This window comes from Scyliorhinus canicula, chromosome 11, assembly GCF_902713615.1.
Source record: "Scyliorhinus canicula chromosome 11, sScyCan1.1, whole genome shotgun sequence".
NCBI lineage: Eukaryota > Metazoa > Chordata > Chondrichthyes > Carcharhiniformes > Scyliorhinidae > Scyliorhinus > Scyliorhinus canicula.
This window is the reverse complement of record NC_052156.1, coordinates 46,767,411-46,788,982: the sequence shown is the minus strand read 5'-3', so window position 1 is coordinate 46,788,982 and position 21,572 is coordinate 46,767,411. Positions and strand designations below refer to the sequence as shown.

Below are 21,572 nucleotides of genomic sequence, written 5' to 3'. Positions count from 1 at the left end.
CTGCAGTGTTCCTCAGCATTCATCAGTTAGGCTGAGGAGGGTGGATCTTTGTGGGCGAGGTATATGGGAGAGGCTAGATGGCAGGATCTCTTGATGGAAAAGGGTCCATCATAGTATTTGTTGGAACTGGAAATGAGGCAAGAACAGGATCAATTTGACAGGGATGTTCCAACAGTCAAAAAACCCGATCATATATCAACAATAGTCATTTGGAAGAAGTACTGCCCTTAATTGTCTGCTTATCTGATACTTAATGGAATGAGGAAACGTGAAATAAATTGCACAAAACAACCCTGTAATACATGCCTGCAAATTACTTCTATTATGGAAAAGAGGTAAGCTATTAAATTTCAATCTCCAGGTCCCACTAAAGGTGTGGGCCCACGTCAGTAAGCATCCTATACACTTTAAATTCCATTAATATTTAAACAGCCTTCCACAATTGTGAAAGATATATATTTGACTTTTTATGTTCATGGTTGAACTTTAAAGTCATGAAATTATTCATCTTCCTTCCAGCCTCTTCCACCATGCAAAATTAACAGCCTCAACAAAGGAACACCCTTTCTCATTAGCAGCCAGGACCACTGTACCAGGACCTGGCCCAATTAAGGCTCCATGTGAAGACAGCATGAGTAGTCGATGAAAGGCATGTAATTATGAAAACTGATTGCTTGATGATCTCCCACTTGCTCCATGTCAAGTCTTTCCACTCTGCACCAGGTGTGGGCACTTAATATTCTCCCATTAATTTCATCTTGCGGTTTTCAGTAATATAGGAACTATGCTCCGAGTTCCTTCAGCACTGTGCCCCCTTTCTGCTCTGTTCCTTAGTTTTTCGCCAAGGTCTGTCTCTGACCAATGAATATCCTGCCCACAGAGGCATGTTGTAAGAAAAACAGGACTAAGTATCATGCCTCTGGCAAATCAACACAGAAAGAAAAAGAAAACATTATTTAGGTCATGAACAGTGGGGAAAAATGCAAACAAATCAAAAATTGCAAGTGCCAGAGTAGCTCATTCTCTTTGTTCCACTGGGGCAAATTTTATTTTCTCCTCCATTTTACATTTACTCAAAGGTTAAATTGGTGCCACAGCATCTGGGGCTTGAGAAGCAAAAAATAAATCAGGTAAGGTTTCTGCTTTCAGATGTTACAGTAAAGGGTAATGTTAACCTAATCTACCCTGGCAGGATAGATTGGCTGCCCAATTTGTCGTATTTCATTGAGCTAGATTATCAGTTCAAGAGTTAAACCTGCCATTATGAATAACATTGTAGCCATCTGGGATGGCCACTCACAAAGGAAAACATGGCCACTTGCAAAGAATCAAGGCAAATATGGCCAATGCAGGATCAGACGAACTCAGAGCTTAAGTGGAAATTTGCCACTAGAGAACCAGACACTATTGAAACCCCCAGCCGATTTACATTCTAATGGCCCATTTCCCCAGGACAAAAGACTTTTCCTCAGGTATCAAATACAGATCCAGACACATCGGCGCCACTCCCTGCACCCAGGAAGCCCAAACAGCCAAGGTCAATAACCGCTCAGGACACGCCCAGCCATCAAGGCACCCGCCCCTTTATTGGCTTAAATCGAAGGCAGTAATCGAAGCCTGCTGAATTATTGGGTCCAAAGATAAGGACCGCCCAAAAGAGCGCAAAACCCCCAAAGGATAAAGAGAGACACTGCCATCTGTTCGATCTCTTTTGGCCCTGGCACACCGGCACTCTTCAGCCCAGCCTATACCTGAAGCCAACTGCAGCACCACGACCAGAAGCAAGTTCAAGATCAACGACCGCTACCAAACGAATGAGCCCAGCAGAACCGAAGTTACTTCTCCAGACCCAGCCACTCCAGATCTGAACAAAGGCCTTGTTCCTCTGCCAAAGCCGGGTGCCTGAAGAGAAGTACAGGTTGTTGTAGTGTTAGGTATAATTTAGCTTATAGTGTTTTTATGTTGCATGTGTGAGTTAATCCTGTGTGTAAATAAACTATGATTGAACTTGAACTAACTGACTGGTTGTTGGGTCTTTGATCGATATCTGGTTGAACCTTGTGGTGGTATCCTTTGATAGCTGGCGACTCTGAAAGCAATATCCTCATTAATAATGGTCAGATTAATATCTGACTAAAGGAGATACCCCAGACTTGACAACATTATTGGTAATGCTGGTGGGATAGTATTCCACTCATTAAAAGAGCAACATTATTGGCATCTCCGGTGCGAATTGGAAACAACATAAGCTCAGGAGTTTTCTGCATTCTGATTTGCTTACTTGCCTTGTTCTGAGAAAAGTTGTGCAGTAATGGACAATAAAAAAAATTCCTCTTGTCTATTCAAGTTTCATAACAGTTTAACTTTATCCCAGAAAGAAGATGAGTTCTTCATTTTGAATCTATTGACTGGAGAGGATGAATGGGATCAAGTCAGAAATCATCCTCTTGTGTTGTGCTGGAGCTAGCCAGCTGAAATTGTGAAAGATGTATATTTGATCTCATTTGTTGAACTTCAAAGCAACAGGTATAATTGATATCATACTCAAGTTCATCAGTTTTACTACAAACCACTATATTGCATCAGGAAGTTACAAATCCACATTACGTTTAGTACATTGGATGCTGGTCCAGCTATCGTATTAAGAACATTTGCAAATGTTGCAGGTTTATTAATCTTGTCTATTCAGGGGGGTGAAATCCAAGTGTACAATTATCAAATGAAATCTGCTGCATTGTCATTGGGATCATGTTTCTCTGTTACATTCATAAATCAAAAGTGTTTTTATTACCTGTGGTCTGACGGCATATTCATTCTTCTAGGACAATATGGGGGGGGGGGGATGCTTGTGTTAATTCAGTGAGCTATTACAACTGTTCAAGCCCGGACAATGCTGCATTAATAGATATTGTGCACCTTTCATGGTGAATCACAGGCACTGAAAGATTGCTTACCAGAGTGGTCTTTGGCATTGAGCAGGAGAAAAATATCTGCTGAAAGCCCAAAAACAATCAATATAACTATTAAGGTACCCTATTTTGTTAGAAATGGGATAGTATTATCAATCTAACCACACAGGTTAGATTGCTCTCCCCAGATTACAGCAGGAAGATAAACAAGGTTTTAGATGGGAAGAGACAATAGGTAATAGAAATAGAGATGCTGCTGTATTTAAATGGATACTCGGCCTTCACTAACAGCTTCTGTTACAAAGAAAATGTTATAAATGGGTCAGCTATCACAACAGTACTCAATCCGATGGTTCTGTTTTAGGGGAAGCCATCCAGTAACGAGCCTATGTTAAAACTGGACATGTAGGCTGGACTTTCATGATAAACTTGGGAATCACGAGTCAGGCCACTTCCCAACGACATGTTCCCCATGTTCTGAATAATTCTGCATGCATTTTTAATTTTTCCTTCCACTGATAACACCCAGTTGTCACCCTATCACCCGCCACTCCTCGCCACCCCCAGCCCCACCAAGTCCAAGTCAAAGCCACTGCCTCCCAAAGTCAAGGTGAGTGGATGCTGAAGAGAGTAGGCACATTGGCCCAGTACCTGTACTGTTAAGCCCCGTAGATCTCATTCCCCTCTCAAATCCCACCCACCTCCATGAGGAGGGTGATGCTTGTGGGGGCAGGGTGGGTTGCCTGCAGCGGAGTGGGAGTGGTGCCTGTGTTGCGGTGGGGAGGCAATCAGAGGTGGGGGGGGGGGGAAGAGAGGCTTTACCCCAATGCTCGTGGGGGAGGGGGGAGGAGCAAATTGAGCAGGATGAAGCCTGTGAAGGGGAGTGGAGGTGGTGTCAGTGATGGAAGGGTTGCAGTTGGGCCACAGATGATGAGGGGGGCATCCCAATGCCTATTGGGCGGGGGGGGGGAGGGGGGGGGAGAATGGATTAGGTCGCCCTGATGCTTGTGGCACCGTTGTTTGCGCTGCTGTCATAGTGCCACGGACGTAGGCCACACCCGACATTGGGTGTCTGCGTGGGTTTTCTCTGGGTGTTCTGGTTTCCTCCCACAGTCCAAAGATGTGCAGGTCAGGTGTATTGGCCATGAATAATGTGCGAGATTACGGGGACAGGGAAGGCGGTGGGCCTAAGTAGGGTACTATTTCAGAGAGTTGGTGCAGACTCGAGAGGCCAAATGGCCTCCTTCTGCATTCTAGGGACTGTATGGGTGCCCCGATCTTTGCGCTGCATATGTGTGTGTCTGTGGGGGGGTGGGGGCTCCATGGGAGGGGGGGGGGTTCTTTTAATTTAACACCGTTAGGTATGTTTAGGCCTGGCCCCTCAACTGGCTGTGTTGTTTTTCAGCAGCACTCTGAAATTGTGCGGGGGCATTTAATCAGGCGCAAAAAGACGTCTGTGAAGTAGTGCGCTTCACAGTTTTCCTTGCTAGATCCAACATTGTGCAATTGTGGGAATATTGCACCCCTGAACTTCAGTAGAATTGAATATGAAGTGCAGGGTATCATAAATGGCCAATGCCATATCATATTTTTAGATTCACAGCTCAAAGATAATTTTTATCCCATCGATTTTAGGGGAACTCAGAAACAACCTCATAAAATTGATATTTTTCATGTTGCTTAATATGTTTCTGACTTTTTAGTACCTCTGTAATTCCGTCTTTCAAGCCAAATATAGTTTAGCTTTGGATGGTTACAAATATTTTAAATATTGAAGGTTGAGAGATTAAAGCACAATTTTTTCAATCTCGCAATCTAACCCTAAAAACAGAATTTTATGTTCCCCGCCCAGGTAGATTTTTCGGCAGGGGAGGAGAGTGAAACTGCAGGGATGGGATTCTCACCGGGATCTCCATCAGAAGAGCCCTTCTCAATGTGGTTTCCCCCTTTACCCCCAACCAAGGGCTCAATCGCCAGATGTCCTTTCCCACTGGAATCTTGATCACTCCCCCTCACAACGCTCCCCTCCCACCCACCCTCATACCTTCCCTACTGTCCCCACCCTGTGACCCTTTACACCGAGGTCAGGCCACTGCAGCGCTGTTGTTGCCAGGATGGAAGAGCTGCTAGCCAATCTGATTGGTTGGCAGTTCTCCAATGCAGAAGTGCCACCGATCAATGCTCATTTGAGTTCACTTGACGAACTGAAGATCTTTGTTACACGTGTTTACAACTATCTCAAACAGCAGAGCATTGAACATGGATGAAAATTAAATGGGCTCAAAACTACATTTGTCCCCGTCTCCAGTCCCTTGACAGCCAGAGGCAGGTGTCGAATTACATGATGAAGGTATGTAGATTAAGTATTTCAATTTTTGTAAAGGAACAGCTTTTATTTTGCCTGGTTTCATATGGTATGGGTGAATCTGAATTAATCCTTGGAAATGGGTTCTGATGACAGATCACAACCAAATGTTAGCTTGTTTTCCATCTTCTTAATACTGATCATCCAGCTATGTATTACAAACCTTCTCAAAAACAAAGTTTGTCATTATGATTGGCAATAAGAGTAGACAAATCCTCAACATACTCACCTGACATTCCTTTGTCCTCCATTTTAACAATGGTGACAAATTATTTAAAGCAGCAGGGTTAATTCAGTCCATTAAATAGTAGACAGAGGAAAATCAAACATGTTAAAATTGGTTGCTATTACAAGTGTAATTTCTGACCTTATATAATTCTTTCCACTGTCAGAAAGCACAATTGTTTTGCAGTGGAAAAATAAACCACTATGTGCTGCAACCATGCAGTCTAGGTCTGCAATCTTCACTAAGTGCATTGATTATTTATGCCACACCATGTTTTCCCTTTAATAGGGTTCATTTTAATACAAATGGCACAGGTTCTGTCTCCAGTAAATGTATAATAACAAATAGAGTTTCACAATGAGCAGGCAAATAAACTGAAAATTTCTTTCAAAGTTACAATCGAATCGTTTATTCCAATTCACGTGCAAACATGACATTTCTACATGAAATAATTTACAGTACTGTACTAAAATTCAAAATCTCAGTGTGATCTTTTAATTTGGGTAAATCCAATCACCATGCTTTATTTTATTTCCAATTTTGGCATTGCACCAAATTCAGTTGTATAAATAGTTGATGCATGAGAGAAGCATTTCACAATCTTTTGCAGCTAGTTCAATCAGGTACAATAAACCTTCCCATAAGGTTCAGGCATGCTCTAGAAGAATAAAAATAAGCTGCATTTTAGCAAGTTGTTAGATTGACTAATATCTGAAACGCAAATGTCAACCGCCCTGTTATTGTAACTCATGGGTCAGGATATCCCAGGACCGTTATAGCGCAACCTGCCACGGGGGTTGTAATAGCCCAGCCAAAATCCATTCACTTCCAGCGGGGACGGACGATCTGGTGGCGGGCAGAGCTGGGAAATCGCACACTCAAAAATCATCAGCTAATCTGAAAATCGTTCTGCCTCATATTTATACATAACTAAGTAGAAAAAAATAATATTTGATTGAGTGGTGCTTCCTAAGGTCTTCGGGCCTACCATCCTAAACAGCTCATTGACTAATATTGGCAACCTCCCATATCAGTGCAAAGAGTTGACTTTTCTTATGCTGACAAATCGCCACATGGTTTAAAAACTGACCATTGTATTAAATATTGACCGCCAGTTTATAAAGATAACTAGCATGTTGCACAAGTGCATTTTTAACAGAGATTACTGAAAAAGCCTTTCTTTCAGGTAAAGGCCATTTTTGTACTCATTACGTTGTCATGAAGAAGTGTTGTATGTCAAATAATAATTTTTAATTCACCAGCTGGAAATCTGAACTGAGCTTTTAAAAGTAGACTTTTTAAAAACAAAGGTTTAAGTGGTTCAAACTCACAACCCAAGATGGCTAATACCAATTTGCATTATTATACATTCCAATTCACTGTAGTGAAATTAGTTTGGCTGCAAAACAAATCAAAAACAATGACTTCAGGGAGTGTGAAGGACTCGCATCTCCTGCCTCATCGAGAAGGCATCTATAGCAATCACCTGAGGTATTCAACAGTTGAGGACAGGTCATTGAGACTAATCTTTTGGACAATGGGACCCTGGCTAATTTAGCTTTCATGCACACTGTTGCATCTTCCTGCGATCAAGTTGGTGGCCGTTATTCCAGCTGGCCGTTACTCCAGGTCTGTCATCAAAAAAGCTGCATCGAGCTTGGTGAAAACACGCAAAATCGGAGGCTAGAAGGGGAAGAGTTCGAGACGGGAAAGTCAAACCAAACATTAGGTCAAGATTTGACAGAGTCACTCGATTCATCAGGAACTGAATATCATTGGCCTTTGAATGTGGAAGGAAATGTTTGTCTGTTCGGTTTGTGGGGAAAGATTTCAAATATCAGTGTGACTGGAAAAGCACCGCGACACTCACCAGAGTGCGGGTGTTCCAGTGAACTGACCATGGAAAGCGCTTTAATCAGTTACACAGTCTCAAAAATCATCAGCCACGAGTTAATCCTCCCGCTTAACATTGGGGACCAGAGGTGGAGGGTGTTGCATGCAACAGTACCATAAAACCTTTGGATGCATCAGGTCACGGACTCCCTGGATACCTGCCCTTCTTGTCACCTTGTGGAGGCTATTGGCCATATCTATACAGGTCAATATTGAAGGCATCATTTTTTCAGTAATTTAAAAAACCTTTGTTGCAGTTTTGTTTGTACTTCAGCCCCATGCTCCTGATCATTGGGCACTCGATGCGGAGAGAAACCGGGAAGGAGGAGGACCTCTGCGTGAAACCTGTTCTTGGGCCAGCCAAAATTAACACCAACGGCAGTGGTGATCGATGGATTCTCCAACCTGTCTTCCCCTCTTCCGTGACCACATTCGCAGTTGGGTGTCCCTGGAGTGGGAACCCCTCAAAGATGATTCTGTCCAGAGGTGTCCAGACTTGAACTCATCATCGCTCTCTGGACTTTTGATTACCCACTTCTGCTTGCACAAAAGAACAGGGCTATGCTATGAATATGCAACTAACTTCCAATTTACGGACAAAAGATGACATCAGACTCCATAATGGGCGAATGGTCGGGCAGACAAGAGTGTTCCAGAGGCAAATCATCCCAGCTGTGGGTATTCTGTTTCTTCCCATTAACGAGTTTAAGTTTGAATGGGACAATGTAACTCAGGCCAAGTGTGGACATATACCCCTGACTCAGCGCTGGCAGATTTACCTTCAGGCTGTTAACCACTAAATTGCCCACTACATCTAGGGCAGCACGGTAGCATGGTGGTTAGCATAAATGCTTCACAGCTCCAGGGTCCCAGGTTCGATTCCCGGCTGGGTCACTGTCTGTGCGGAGTCTGCACGTCCTCCCCGTGTGTGCTTTCGTTTCCTCCGGGTGCTCCGGTTTCCTCCCACAGTCCAAAGATGTGCGGGTTAGGTGGATTGGCCATGATAAATTGCCCGTAGTGTCCTAAATAGTAAGGTTAGGGGGGCGTTGTTGGGTTACGGGTATAGGGTGGATACGTGGGTTTGTGTAGGGTGATCATTGCTCGGCACAACATCGAGGGCCGAAGGGCCTGTTCTGTGCTGTACTGTTCTATGTTCTATCTTCAAACCAATTTCCTAAAATTTCCCAGTTGTCACATGCCCCATCCATTACCTTTAACATTCATTCTGTCCATCATCACCATATCATGGCTGCAGTGTATATCATCTATGAGATTCACTGCAGCAATTCTGCAAGCCTCTTTGACTGCACCTTCCAAACACATGGCCTCCACCACATAGAAAGATAGCAGGAGCATGAAAACATAAAAACCATCTTCAACCCACCCTCCAATTCACATTTATCATGACTTTAAAGTATATTGCCACTCCTTTGTCATTAGTCAGTTGAAATTCTGGAATTCTCCTTCCTATGACAGTGGACAGTGCGGGGTGATGGCTGATATCTTGAAATCAGTTTGAGCATTCTTCCCTTAGGAGTTACATAGAACATAGAACAGTACAGCACAGAACAGGCCCTTCGGCCCTCGATGTTGTGCCGAGCCATGATCACCCTACTCAAACCCACGTATCCACCCTATACCCCCAACAACCCCCCCCTTAACCTTACTTTTTAGGACACTACGGGCAATTTAGCATGGCCAATCCACCTAACCCGCACATCTTTGGACTGTGGGAGGAAACCGGAGCACCCAGAGGAAACCCACGCACACACGGGGAGGACGTGCAGACTCCGCACAGACAGCGACAGACAGTTGTTTTCCCTCTCTTCATCTGGGTGAGGAGGGTGCTGTTATTAATCCTGGTCCAGTCCGATGGTTTAAGGGAGATTCCCCTGGTTGTACCGAGGAAGAGGGAATCGCCCCCCCCCCCCCCCCCCCCCCCGCATCCCAGGGCAACCAATTGTTGGGTGACTTGACGATTCTTCTTCACTTTGGTGATGGGGTATCCCGGCTGGAGCTGGCGTAATCTTTTTTATTTGAGTATAAATGGGGAGATGCACGTCCCTGGATGTGGTTGGAGAGGTACAGGTCTGGCTGGGGTGCGGGTGCTGTGGTGCACTAGAGATCCTGCGGGTCTTGATTCCTGTCTGTCAGGAGGTGCTGGGCAAGGTCAAATCCTGTGCTGTGACTGAAATCCGGTTGTCTCCTGGAGCTTGGAATGTCTCTTTTTGAAGGCATTTATTAGGGATGGCCTGAGAGGCTGGGTATTGCTTCTTCGGTGCACTGAGGCCTGGGGTTGAGTTGAGTCCTGTTTTTTTGGTTAATATCCTATTGCCCCCTAAGAGGTGAGATGCTTTCTTGGTTGAAGGAATTGCTTGTTCTTTTCCTCATTAATTGGTGATCGGCGTGCACCAGGGAAATATGGAACAAGGGTTGGGTCCTGATCCTCTTTTACCCTGTAGCTTAGTCCTGGTCGCTCTTGCATTTCCCTCTTTTTTTGGGAGGCATGAAAGACCGAACATGTTCTTACCCGGTCCTCTCTGTACAAAAGTATGGAATCATTTTGGTCTGTACTGGGCCTGAGACTGTGGTTAATTTGCCTTGTGTGGTACATATGTAAATTTACTTTAGAACTGGAGTTCACGTGTATTTTCTTTGTTTTCTTTTCTTTTGTAAAGGTGGGTATAAAGAATCTGTGATTGGTTCCTGCATGGGTACAGACAAGATTGCTTTCTGAAGATAGATGGCTGTGGTGCATCATTGGTGCCTTTGGTACTGCGAGAGTTGTGGGAGAAATATATTGGTTTGCGCCCAAACATGGATCGGAAAGATTAGCCTGAACCCTTGTGGTAATTGCGAGCAAATGCTGCGAGGGAGGGAGTGCACCAGTTAACCACGCTTTCATGGCTTCAACCTGTTTCTCCCTTGGGTCTCTGGTGGGGCTTACAGAGGCATCTATTGATGTTAGATGATTGTGTCGAACCAGTTATAATGTTGTTCTCCTGTTCCCCTCGTGTCTGTTGAGCTGTTTTTCTCTTTTCTTACTGCAATGTATTTATTTTGTAATTTTTTGCGTCGTTTACAAAAATGTAAAATCTGAATAAATATATTTCATTTATTCCTTCAAGAACAGCACGATGGGTGTGCGTACGGTGACCACATATATCACTGCTCGCCACCACCTTTTCAAGGGCTATTACCCATGGTGAATAAATAATAACCTTGCCAGTATCTCAGAAAATCTTGAAAGGGTGAAAATTGGGGCATTGATTTCAAGCAAAAGGTTTTGAAAATGAGATATTGGTCACACTAGCATGGGCATTTTTCCCTTCCATATGTCATCCATCACAGCCTCTCAATAGTTTAATATTGGTGGCATTTTAGCACTGATTCTAAGCGGCCAGCATTTGAGTGTGAGTTAACTCCTTAGCATTTACATTCCAAAATCTGGCTTGCTTATTGTAGCAGCAGATTCAGGGAAATTGGTTTGATTAGTATGCTGCTACATAAACTTGGACAGTTGGTTCATCGATGGTGGCCTCTGGAATTCAAAACTGAGCGATCCCCAATATTACTATCGCCAAAATATCAGTGCAAATAGGCCAAGACAATATGAACAAAAGCCATGATTTCAAATGGCCAATACAGAACAATGTATAAAAAATTGAGAAGCCTTTTTGTAAAGCAATTCTTTTCATGTCAAGATGTAAACTACTTCTGCAGCCTAACCACATTTCCTGAAAAGGTCCCAAAAGGCTTCACAGATAATAAATTATTTTGAAATGCAGTGGACAAACAGCCACCATGTGCACAGAACATTAAAATAAATAAGACAAGAAGCCAGTTAATCCGGGTGTTATTTGTTGAGGGCAGAATATTAGCAATGGCACCAGTAGGAGTTCCTGCTCCTCATCAAATAGTATCTTGGGATGTTCCCCTGTACAGACGGTCATATTATAGTAAGAATGGGTCCTCAGACAATACAGTCCTGTTAAAACAATTAAACTGTCAGCCCAGACCAGATTTGTGCTCAAATATCTGCACTTATGTAGTAGTCACCACTGATGTATATACATGTTTTACGGTAAGGCCCCTGTACTACACGTACGGGGTAGATCCCTGCCTGCTGGCTCTGCCCAGTAGGCAGAGTATAAATATGTGTGCTCCCCATACAGCAGCCATTTCATCAGCTTCTGTAGGAGGCCACACATCTGTGTAATAAAGCCTCGATTACATTCTACTCTCGTCTCGTTGTAATTGATAGTGCATCAATTTATTAAACAGAAGATTTTTCAGAGATGGACCTCCGCATCAAGCCAGATTGTCTCCAGCTGCATCCTCAAGCAGACAACGCCAAAAAGAACAGTTTTGAAGCGTACATCGAGTCTACGCCAAACGCAATCCCAGAAGCACAGAAGCTCCAGATTCTGTACACGCGGCTGAGCTCCAACGTTTTTCCCCTCGTCCAGGACGCGCCAACCTACGCAGAGGCCATGGCGCTACTGAAGGAAAACTACGCTCAGCGGACTGACGAAATCTACCCACCAGGCATCGCCTCTCCACGCGGTGCTACTTCCCGGTGAGTCTGTCGAAGATTTCTGGTGTGCCCTGCTCGCCCTAGTTAGAGACTGTGACTGCCAGGACGTTTCGGCCACTGAACACCCAAACCTGCTGATGAGAGACGCATTCGTTACAGGCATAGGGTCTGACTACATTCGCCAGCGCCTCTCAGAAGGGGCCATGCTTGACCTCGCGGCGACCAACAGACTAGCGCTCTCACTTACGGTCGCCTCACGCAACTTTCAGGCCTATGCCCCCGACCGCGCGGTTCACCCGTCCTGTGCATCGTGCACCCCGCCAATGGTCACCCCATCATGGACCCCATCAGCGACCGCCCCCAGCCAACCCCACGCCTGTGCCGCGCGGCAGCCAACCAACCCCGGGGGACTCAAATGCGACTTCTGTGTACAGTGAAAACACTCCCGACAGCGCTGCCTGGCGTGGAGCGCCATCTGCAAGGCCTGTGGCAAGAAGGGACATTTCTCTGCAGTGTGCCAGGCCTGCTCATTCACCGGTAATGTCCCGGCACCCCCCACGTGCAGCCAGTGGGCGCCACCATCTTCCCCTCCTCAGACCACTTGCGGCCAGTGGGCATAGCCATCTTCCCCTTCTCGAACCACGCTCTACTCACAACATGTGCGGCTCGTGGGTGCCGCCATCTTGCCTCCTTCAGAACCAATGGGTGCCGCCATCTTGCCTGCCCCAGGACATGCGCAGACCCAGGGCGCCACCATCTTGCCTCCACCAGGACATGTGCGGCCCGTGGGCACCGCCATCTTACCCACCTCAGGACCCCTGCCTGTCAGGCACCTCATCAGGCCGCTCATCGCCTGCAACTGCCAACGACCAGCCGCGTCTCACCTCGATCACGATTGACCAGTCTCGACCACACAACCTCGCGGCCGCTTCAACAAAGGTGAAGGTCGACGGATACGAGATATCCTGCTTGCTGGACTCCGGGAGCTCAGAGCTTCATTCACCCCGATACGGTAAGGCGCTGCTCCCTCGCGGTACACCCCGCTAACCAGAGAATCCCCCTGGCCTCCGAATCCCACTGCGTCACGATCTGGGTATACTGCATCGCCACCCTCACCACCCAGGGCATGGAGTTCAACAGCTTCTGCCTCTACGTCCTCCCCAACCTCTGCGCTGCCTTGCTACTCGGCCTGGACTTCCAGTGCAACCTCCAGAGCCTAACCCTGAAATTTGGCAGGCCCCTACGACCCCTTACCGTTTGCGGCCTCGCGACCCTTCAGGTCGACACACCTTCCCTTTTTGCAAACCTAACCCCGGATTGCAAACCCATCGCCACCAGGAGCAGACGGTACAGCGCCCAGGACAAGACCTTCATCAGGTCTGAAGTCCAGCGGTTGCTTCAGGAAGGTATCATCGAGGCCAGCAACAGCCCCTGGAGAGCCCAAGTGGTAGTGGTGAAAACTGGGGAGAAAAACAGGATGGTCGTTGACTACAGTCAGACCATCAATCGGTACACGCAGCTCGATGCGTACCCCCTCCCACGCATATATGATATGGTCAATCAGATTGCACAGTACTGGGTCTTCTCGACAGTGGACCTGAAATCTGCCGACCACCAGCTCCCCATCCGTAAGGCGGACCGCCCATACACGGCGTTCGAAGCAGACGGCTGCCTTTACCACTTTCTTAGGGTTCCCTTCGGCGTCACCAACGAGGTCTCGGTCTTCCAACGGGAGATGGACCGAATGGTTGGCCGGTACGGACTGCGGGCCACTTTCCCGTACCTGGACAATGTCACCATCTGCGGCCACGACCAGCAGGAACGTGACGCCAACCTTTCCAAATTTCTCCACACCGCCAATCTCCTCAACCTCACTAACAACAAGGAGAAGTGTGTGTTCAGCACAAACCGCTTAGCCATCCTTGGCTACGTGGTGCAGAACGGAGTTCTGGGGCCCGACCCCGATCGCATGCGCCCTCTCATGGAACTCCCCCTCCCCCACTGCCCCAAGGCCCTTAAACGATGCCTGAGGTTCTTTTCGTATTATGCCCAGTGGGTCCCAAACTATGCGGACAAGGCCCACCCACTCATTCAATCCACCGTTTTTCCCTGACGGCCGAGGCTCACCAGGCCTTCAACCGTATCAAGGCTGACATCGCCAAGGCCGCGATGCAAGCGGTCGACGAGACGCTCCCCTTCCAGGTCGAGAGCGATGCATCAGACGTCGCTCTGGCCGCCACCCTCAACCAGGCAGGCAGGCCCATGGCATTCTTTTCCCGCACCCTCCATGCCTCCGAAATTTGGCACTCCTCCGTCGAAAAGGAGGCCCAAGCCATCATTGAAGCTGTGCAGCATTGGAGGCATTACCTGGCTGGCAGGAGATTCACTCTCCTCACTGACCAATGGTCTGTTGCCTTCATGTTTAATAACACACAGCGGGGCAATATCAAAAATGATAAAATCTTGAGGTGGAGGATCGAGCTGTCCACCTACAACTATGAGACTTTGTAACGTCCCAGTAAGCTCAACGAGTCCCCCCGATGCCCTATCCCAAGGTACATGTGCCAGCGCACAAGTGGACTGACTCCTCCCCGATGCACTCCACTCCATCCGGTCGCTCTTGTGCACCACGACTAATCAAAACCCCCATGAATGCCTCTTTGCCTTCCCCAGGAAGTCCACCTCCGGGGTTTCGTTCCCAACATGGCTCGCAACTCCAGGACCCGTTCTCCTCCGCAGACAAGTGCGACTCCACAAGGCAATCTCTGTCACCCAGGGGTCACCCACTTTTATCACTTCATAAAGGCCCACAATCTGCCCTACTCCATCAAGGAAGTCAGGGCGATCACCAGAGACTGCCAGGTCTGCGCGAAGTGTAAACCGCACATCTACCGGCCAGACCGTGCGTGCCTGGTGAAGGCCTCCCCCACCCTTTGAACGCCTCAGCGTGGACCTCAAAGGGCCCCTCTCCTCCACCGACCGAAACACGTACTTCCTCAGTGTGGTCGATGAATATTCCCGATTCCCCTTTGCCGTCCCATGCCCCAACATTGCGTCTGCCACCATCATCAAAGCCCTCAACACCATCTTCGCTCTGTTCGGCTTCCCCGCCTACATCCGCAGCGACTGGGGATCCTCATTCATGAGCGATGAGCTGCGCCAGTTCCTGCTCAACAGGAGCATTGCCTCGAGCAGAACGACCAGCTACAACCCCAGGGAAAATGGGCAGATGGAGCGGGAGAATGGCACGGTCTAGAGGGCAGTCCAGCTGGCCCTACGGGCCAGAAATCTTCTGGCCTCCCGCTGGCAGGAGGTCCTCCCCGATGCACTCACTCCATACGGTCGCTCCTGTGCACCATGACTAATGAAACCCCCCATGAACGCCTCTTTGCCTTCCCCAGGAAGTCCACCTCCGGGGTTTCGTTCCCAACATGGCTGGCAGCTCCAGGACCTGTTCTCCTCCGTAGACACGTGCGACTCCACAAGGTGAACTCGTTGGTTGAGAGGCTACAGCTAATCCACGCCAACCCGCAGTACGCTTACGTAGCGTACCCCAACGGCCGCCAAGACACAGTCTCACTCAGGGACCTGGCGCCAGCTGGTTCCACACACACACCCCCCTCTGCCCCGGCGACACCCTCCCTTCCCCCAGCGCACCCCACGCTCCGGGACAATCTGTCCTCCCCTTGCTCCCACCCGGGGATGAAGAGGATTTCGACACGCTCCCGGAGTCACCGAAGACTAAGCTGCCGCCTGAGTCGCCACCATCACTGCAGCGCTCTCGACGGCAGATCAAGGCACCGGACCGCCTGAATTTGTAATATTCGCTGTGATTTTAAACACAACTTTCTGTATCTAGTTCTCCAGCACCCCGCTGGACTAATTTTTTAACCACTAATGTATATACTGTGTAATATATATATATATATATATATATACACACACACACACGTGTTTTACGGTAAGGCCCCTGTACTACCGGTACGGGGGTACATCCCTGCCTGCTACTGGGCGGAGTATAAATATGTGTGCTCCCCGTACAGCAGCCATTTCGTCAGCTGCTGTAGGAGGCCACACATCTCTGTATAATAAAGCCTCGATTACATTTTACTCTCGTCTCATCGTAATTGATAGTGCATCAACTTATATGGCACATTTTAATAAAAATATCACAAGGTGCTCCACATTATTGCTATCAAATAAAGTTTGACCCAGAGCAACAGAGGGAGGGGCGGGATTCTCTGATCCTGAGGCTATGTGTTAGCGCCGTCGTAAACGGCGTAGCGTTTCCTGATGGCGTCAACATGGCCTCAGGATCAGCAATTCTGGCCCCTACAGGGGGGCCGGCATGGGACTGGAACAATCCATGCCGCTCCAGCTGCTGGTCCCGGCATCAGATGGGCGCCGCGTGTCCGCGCATACGCGGTGGGACCGGCGCGATTTCCGTGCATGTGCAGTGTCTCCCTTACCACACTGGCCCCGGCGCAACATGGCATAGGGCTACAGGGTCCAGCACGGAACAAAGGAGCCCCCAGCCCGAGAGGCCGGCCCACCGATCGGTGGGCCTTGATCGCGGGCCAGGGCACAGCGGAGGAAAACTTTGAAATAGCTGAATTTAATGGTAACAAAGGGTTACCAATGGTTACAGGTTTCAGCAACTAGGAAGCTGATGCGGGGACAGAGACTGGTGACCATATGGAGCTGGAAGTAGGCAATCCTGGGATGGAGAGAAAATCGGGTCAGAAGCTAAGCTCAGGGTAGAATGCGATGACAAGATTGCAAATGGTCTGGTCCAGTCTCACACAGTACCTAGGGTGAGGGACATAACTGATGACTATGGGATGGATTTTGTGGCAGGGACTCAGAGAAAAGGTTCAGAACTTTCAATATTAGTTTGCAATCAGTGCGAGTATTGAACTAATGAATCCCAATTGTGTCTTGCACTGTTATTCTCAACAGTAATATGCCACTGGAACTTGGTACTGTCAGCTCTGTGGTATTTCTTGATTCCACTCTAGGCTATCTGATCATAGCCAGAGGCTCTGCAGAGGTTGCTTTACTTCCAGCAGTACACCATCACGTCCAGAGTTCCACAATGTCTCCCCTTGACTACCTGCTCTTCTTCATTTTGATCCTTGGTGACATCAACTAAAGCAGGGGTGGGCAAACTACGGCCCGCCAAAGGTCTTTATGCGGCCCACCAAGTCATTAAAAAAAAAATGTTTAAAAAAAAATTTTTTTTTTTTTTTAAGGTTAATGGGGGGGGGGGGGGGGGGGGGGGGGGTGTTGGGTTACTTACTGGTATAGGGTGGATACGTTGACTTGAGTAGGGTGATCATTGCTCGGCACAACATCGAGGGCCGAAGGGCCTGTTCTGTGCTGTACTGTTCTATGTTCTATGTTCTATATGAGGCGCCCAGAATCATAACCGGGTGAAGTAATTATTTTACTTAATATACTATGCGGCCCTTTAAAATTGTGAATTTCTGAATGTGGCCCTTGCACGGAAAAGTTTGCCCACCCCTGGACTAAAGATATGGTGTCACAGGCTTCCACACAGATATTGATAATAGGTGTATCTTTTAACCACTTTCATTGATGAAGATCCACGACCATGTTTCTAATCTCCTCCAGAACTACATATCCCCTTTCCTCATGTTTGAAATCCCTACTCTTCTAACTCTGGTCTCTTGTGAAACCATCACTCTTTCCCCAACCACTACTGGCTGTGCCTTCAGTCACCATGATTCCACCATTCCCTCCCTAAACATTTACAACTCCTCAAAGCATCTCTTTCATCCAGTTTTCATTCATCTGTTTCCTTGTCCTTGAGCTCAGGATCCATTTATTTCCTCCTGGTTTTATGAAGTGTCTTGGAACATTTTTCCATGAATAAGACACCGTACTAATGCAAGGTTTTCATTCATTACGGTTTATGTTTTGTGGCCGCATACAGATGTGTCAATTTTCTTTGCATGTGTTAGAGGAAAAATTAGAAATTAAAACAAACAACACAATTTATGTGATTAAAGGATAACAATTCAAAATTGTTCCATGGGACACACTCCTTCCTGTCCAGAACTTGCTTTCACTTGACTTGCTCTGAAATAATCAGCTGTCGTGCTGCTAAACCCGATTTCTGCCAATGCAAACTTAAATAGCTCATCAGCAACATTTTAACGGCAGGAGCATCCTTTTGCAATATTCTACGTTGCGTCTCAATGGAAAATATGAGACCTGGTCAAGTTAGATCAGAAGATATGCTGTACAACTGCCCTGGTAAGTCATCCATTCTTTACATGTCAGATACTGTAGCCCAGAGCATTTATAATATATGGTTTTACAGTATCTGCACTAATTGAGTTTTGAACAATTTACATGTCCACCAATAAATATTCAGCTGGGCGATTGCATCTGTCAGGAGAGCTTGCTTAGATCAACTTGGCATTCATTATAATAAAATAGGGAGTTCCAGCTGTAGACAAGAAACAGCCATTTTTTTCAGTAGGAATGCATTTGAAATTCTGAACAGAAATCAGTTAGACCAGCTGCTACTTGATTGATACAAAATTGGATCACATGTGGAGGAAATAATTAAAGAACTGGTAGGTCATATTGAACTTTAATCAGAAGTATGAACTACCTGCCACTTCGTCCACAAAGCTAGTTTATCATCTCAACTGCCTGCATGCAGCAATGATTTTGCGCATGGACTTGGCAAGAAATACAGTCAAGGATGTTCCATGGGAACAACGATTTGAAGAAAAAAATAATTTCAGTTGTGTGCCAGATGGAAAAATACCTCTTGCATTTTTATTTCACAAATAATAAAAACAGACTGATTCCACAGGTGAAATGAGAGAGGCTTTCAAATTAAATTGTGAATCATAATGCAAAAAATTTGAATTCCAAAACTTGTATTCCAAATGTAAAAGTACATTATCTGCACTGCCTCTAATATTTCACTTCTCTTCCCAAGTAATCGATGTGAACAGTTTTGTTTTCAAACCTTTGCTAATTTAGGTTCAAATACAGTTTATTCCCACCTAATCTGGAAGATCCGTTTTCCAATATCCTAACGGCCTCCAAAACAAAACTAGTGAGCTTGAAACTAACAAAACAGTGCGTTTCTCTCCTTATGCACAATCAAACATCGCTTCGGCTCTAACCTCCTTTGAACATCCATAGGTATCTTTATTAAAAAAGAGAAAATGTTGGAAATACTCAGCAGGTCAGGCAGCAGCTGTTTTTATACTGACACTGTTTTAATTCTGGAGACTTGCAACCATAGGTTGGTTCCTGAAATTTGCACTCTTACATCTGGCTCAGTACTCCAGTATCTCAGAAATACAGTGTTCCTGCCTCCACAAGCCTACTGTTGGGATAAGGGAGGGAAACTTGGCACCATAATTGCTGGCCGTTGGTGCACTGGCACCATTTCTCCAGACTTCAAAATTAAGTTGAAAGAAATAAAAACAGCTTCTCTTTTGCAACAAGTTGCAGCTGTTCCTCCCTGCTGTTTAACTCCCCATTGGTCAAAATGTAATCTGTTGGTTTTTAAACACTTATTCTCCTCTGATTCCAGTAGTAGGATAATTGTAGAAAAAACTTGTTAATTTGCAAGCAAACTGAAATTCTTCGGGAAAGTTCCGGACCATCGGAGATAAAACTTTGGAACCCTATCCAGGAGATTATTCAACGGACACAACAAAAATTCATTATGAAATAATTGCCAAGCCACATTCACCTTCATGTATTCGCACCAATTCTCTTTCAATTACCCCCTCAGACACCACTAACAAGAACATTTTACACAATCTAATCCAGATCTTCGATCCCAATAATGTTAAATGCTCACACGTTTGTAGCAACCGAGGATCACAGTGGCATTGGAGATCCCTGGGGCCAATTGTCTGCCTGAATTCAGAACTTCTTTCAGGGGAGATTAAAACTAGGGAACATAGAGTAGTGGAGGCTGGATCTTTAAATTAATTTGATCTGGCTGAATTAGACAGATTTTAGATAGACAAGGGAGTCAAGGGTTATGGGGACAGACAGGAAAGTAGAGCCAAGACCACAGCCAGATCAGCCATGATAATATTGAATGGTGGAGCAGGCTCAAAGAATCAAGTGGTCAACTCCTACTTGTAAGTCATATGTTCCTATTGTTTGCCCCCTCCCGCACCTCTGACGCTGCTCACATTCTCACACATCTCCAACAATGCTCAAACACCCCAACCCTGACATCATGTTCCCTCCTGCACCTTTAACAGGGTTCAACCCCACCTTCTGATACTGCTCACTCCCAACCTCTGACATAGCTCAACTCCCTCTCAACACAGCTCATCTTCCTCCAGGCAATTCCTTCCTACCCCCGAGACTCTTGACTCTCCCCCCCCCCCCCCCCACCATTTCTTCGAAACGGCTCAACCCACTCTCAACACTGCAGCCCTCTCCTGCTACTGCCCCAGTTCCCCCCAGCTTCTGAAGTTTCTCACCCTCTCCTGGGAGTTTGGAGGAAGGTTGACAGTGTCAGGGGTTTAAGAGGGAGGACAGCAATGTGGGGAATGGCAGTCAGTAGTGTTGAGGGTTGAGCAGTCTTGGAGATTGTGAGGAGGGTCAGGGTACAGGAGGTAATGTACAGCATTTTGGGTGCCAAAGTGCATGGTGAGCAATGTGGGTAGGCTGAGCACTGATGAGGTTGATTGCGGGCCAGGCCTGGGGCAGGGGGGGGGGGGGGGGGGGGGCTATAATTACAAATAGATAAGTACATTTAAAAACAGTGAAAGTCACTGAACTGAAGGCAGATTACAAAGGGACACATCAATAGTTCGAGATATGAAAAAGAACATGGTGTCACTGGAATTCTGCCTCACCACTGGGCCTCCCAACTCACTTCATTAATGGATCCATACTTCAGCCAGGATATTAAGGTCTCTAGACTCCAGCATAAAAGGACAAGTCCTTTATTTTGCAGTACATGGCAGTGTGCAATCCTGCTCCGCCACTGAATGAAAAAGTCAAATCAACATGTTCTTATGTTGGATTTTTGTTTCTTGTCACAGTGAAAAGTATTTTTCTGCGAGCAGCTCAACAAAGTACACGAAAAGAAAAGGAAATAAAAGAAAATACATAAGAAGGCAACACTAGGTTCACAATGTAATTACATAACACCGGCATCGGGTGAAGCATACAGGGGTGCAGTGTTAATGAGGTTGGTCCATAAGAAGTCGTTTAGGAGTCTGGTAACAGCGGGGAAGAAGCTGTTTTTGAGTCTGTTCATTCGTGTTCTCAGACTTTTGTACCTCCTGCCCAATGGAAGAAGTTGGAAGAGTGAGTAAGCTGGGTTGGAGGGGTCTTTGATTATGCGGCCCGCTTTCCCCAGGCAGCAGGAGTTGTGGATGGGAGGCAGGTTTGTGTCATGAACTGGGCTGTGTTCACAGCTCTCTGAAGTTTCTTGCGGTCCTGGGCCGAGCAGTTGCCATACCAGGCTGTGATGCAGCTAGATAGGATGCTTTATATGGTGCATCTGTAAAGGTTGGTAAGAGTTAATGTGGACATGCCAAATTTCCTGAGGAAGTATCGGCGCTGTTGTGCTTTCTTGATGGTAGCGCGACGTGGGTGGACCAGGACAGATTTTTG

General features: G+C 46.6%; 1 protein-coding gene and 1 long non-coding RNA gene across 2 annotated transcripts in view; one reads left to right on the top strand and one right to left on the bottom strand.

Moving 5' to 3' along the window:
• Positions 1-21,572, bottom strand: part of LOC119973064 (receptor-type tyrosine-protein phosphatase gamma-like) — a 1,019,600-nt gene that overhangs the window by 649,592 nt on the left and 348,436 nt on the right. The gene's annotated exons all lie outside the window — the stretch shown is intronic.
• LOC119973067 lies at positions 5,115-10,525 on the top strand. Its single transcript, XR_005462223.1, has 2 exons — positions 5,115-5,259; positions 10,072-10,525. It is a non-coding gene; the product is annotated as an uncharacterized LOC119973067 (long non-coding RNA).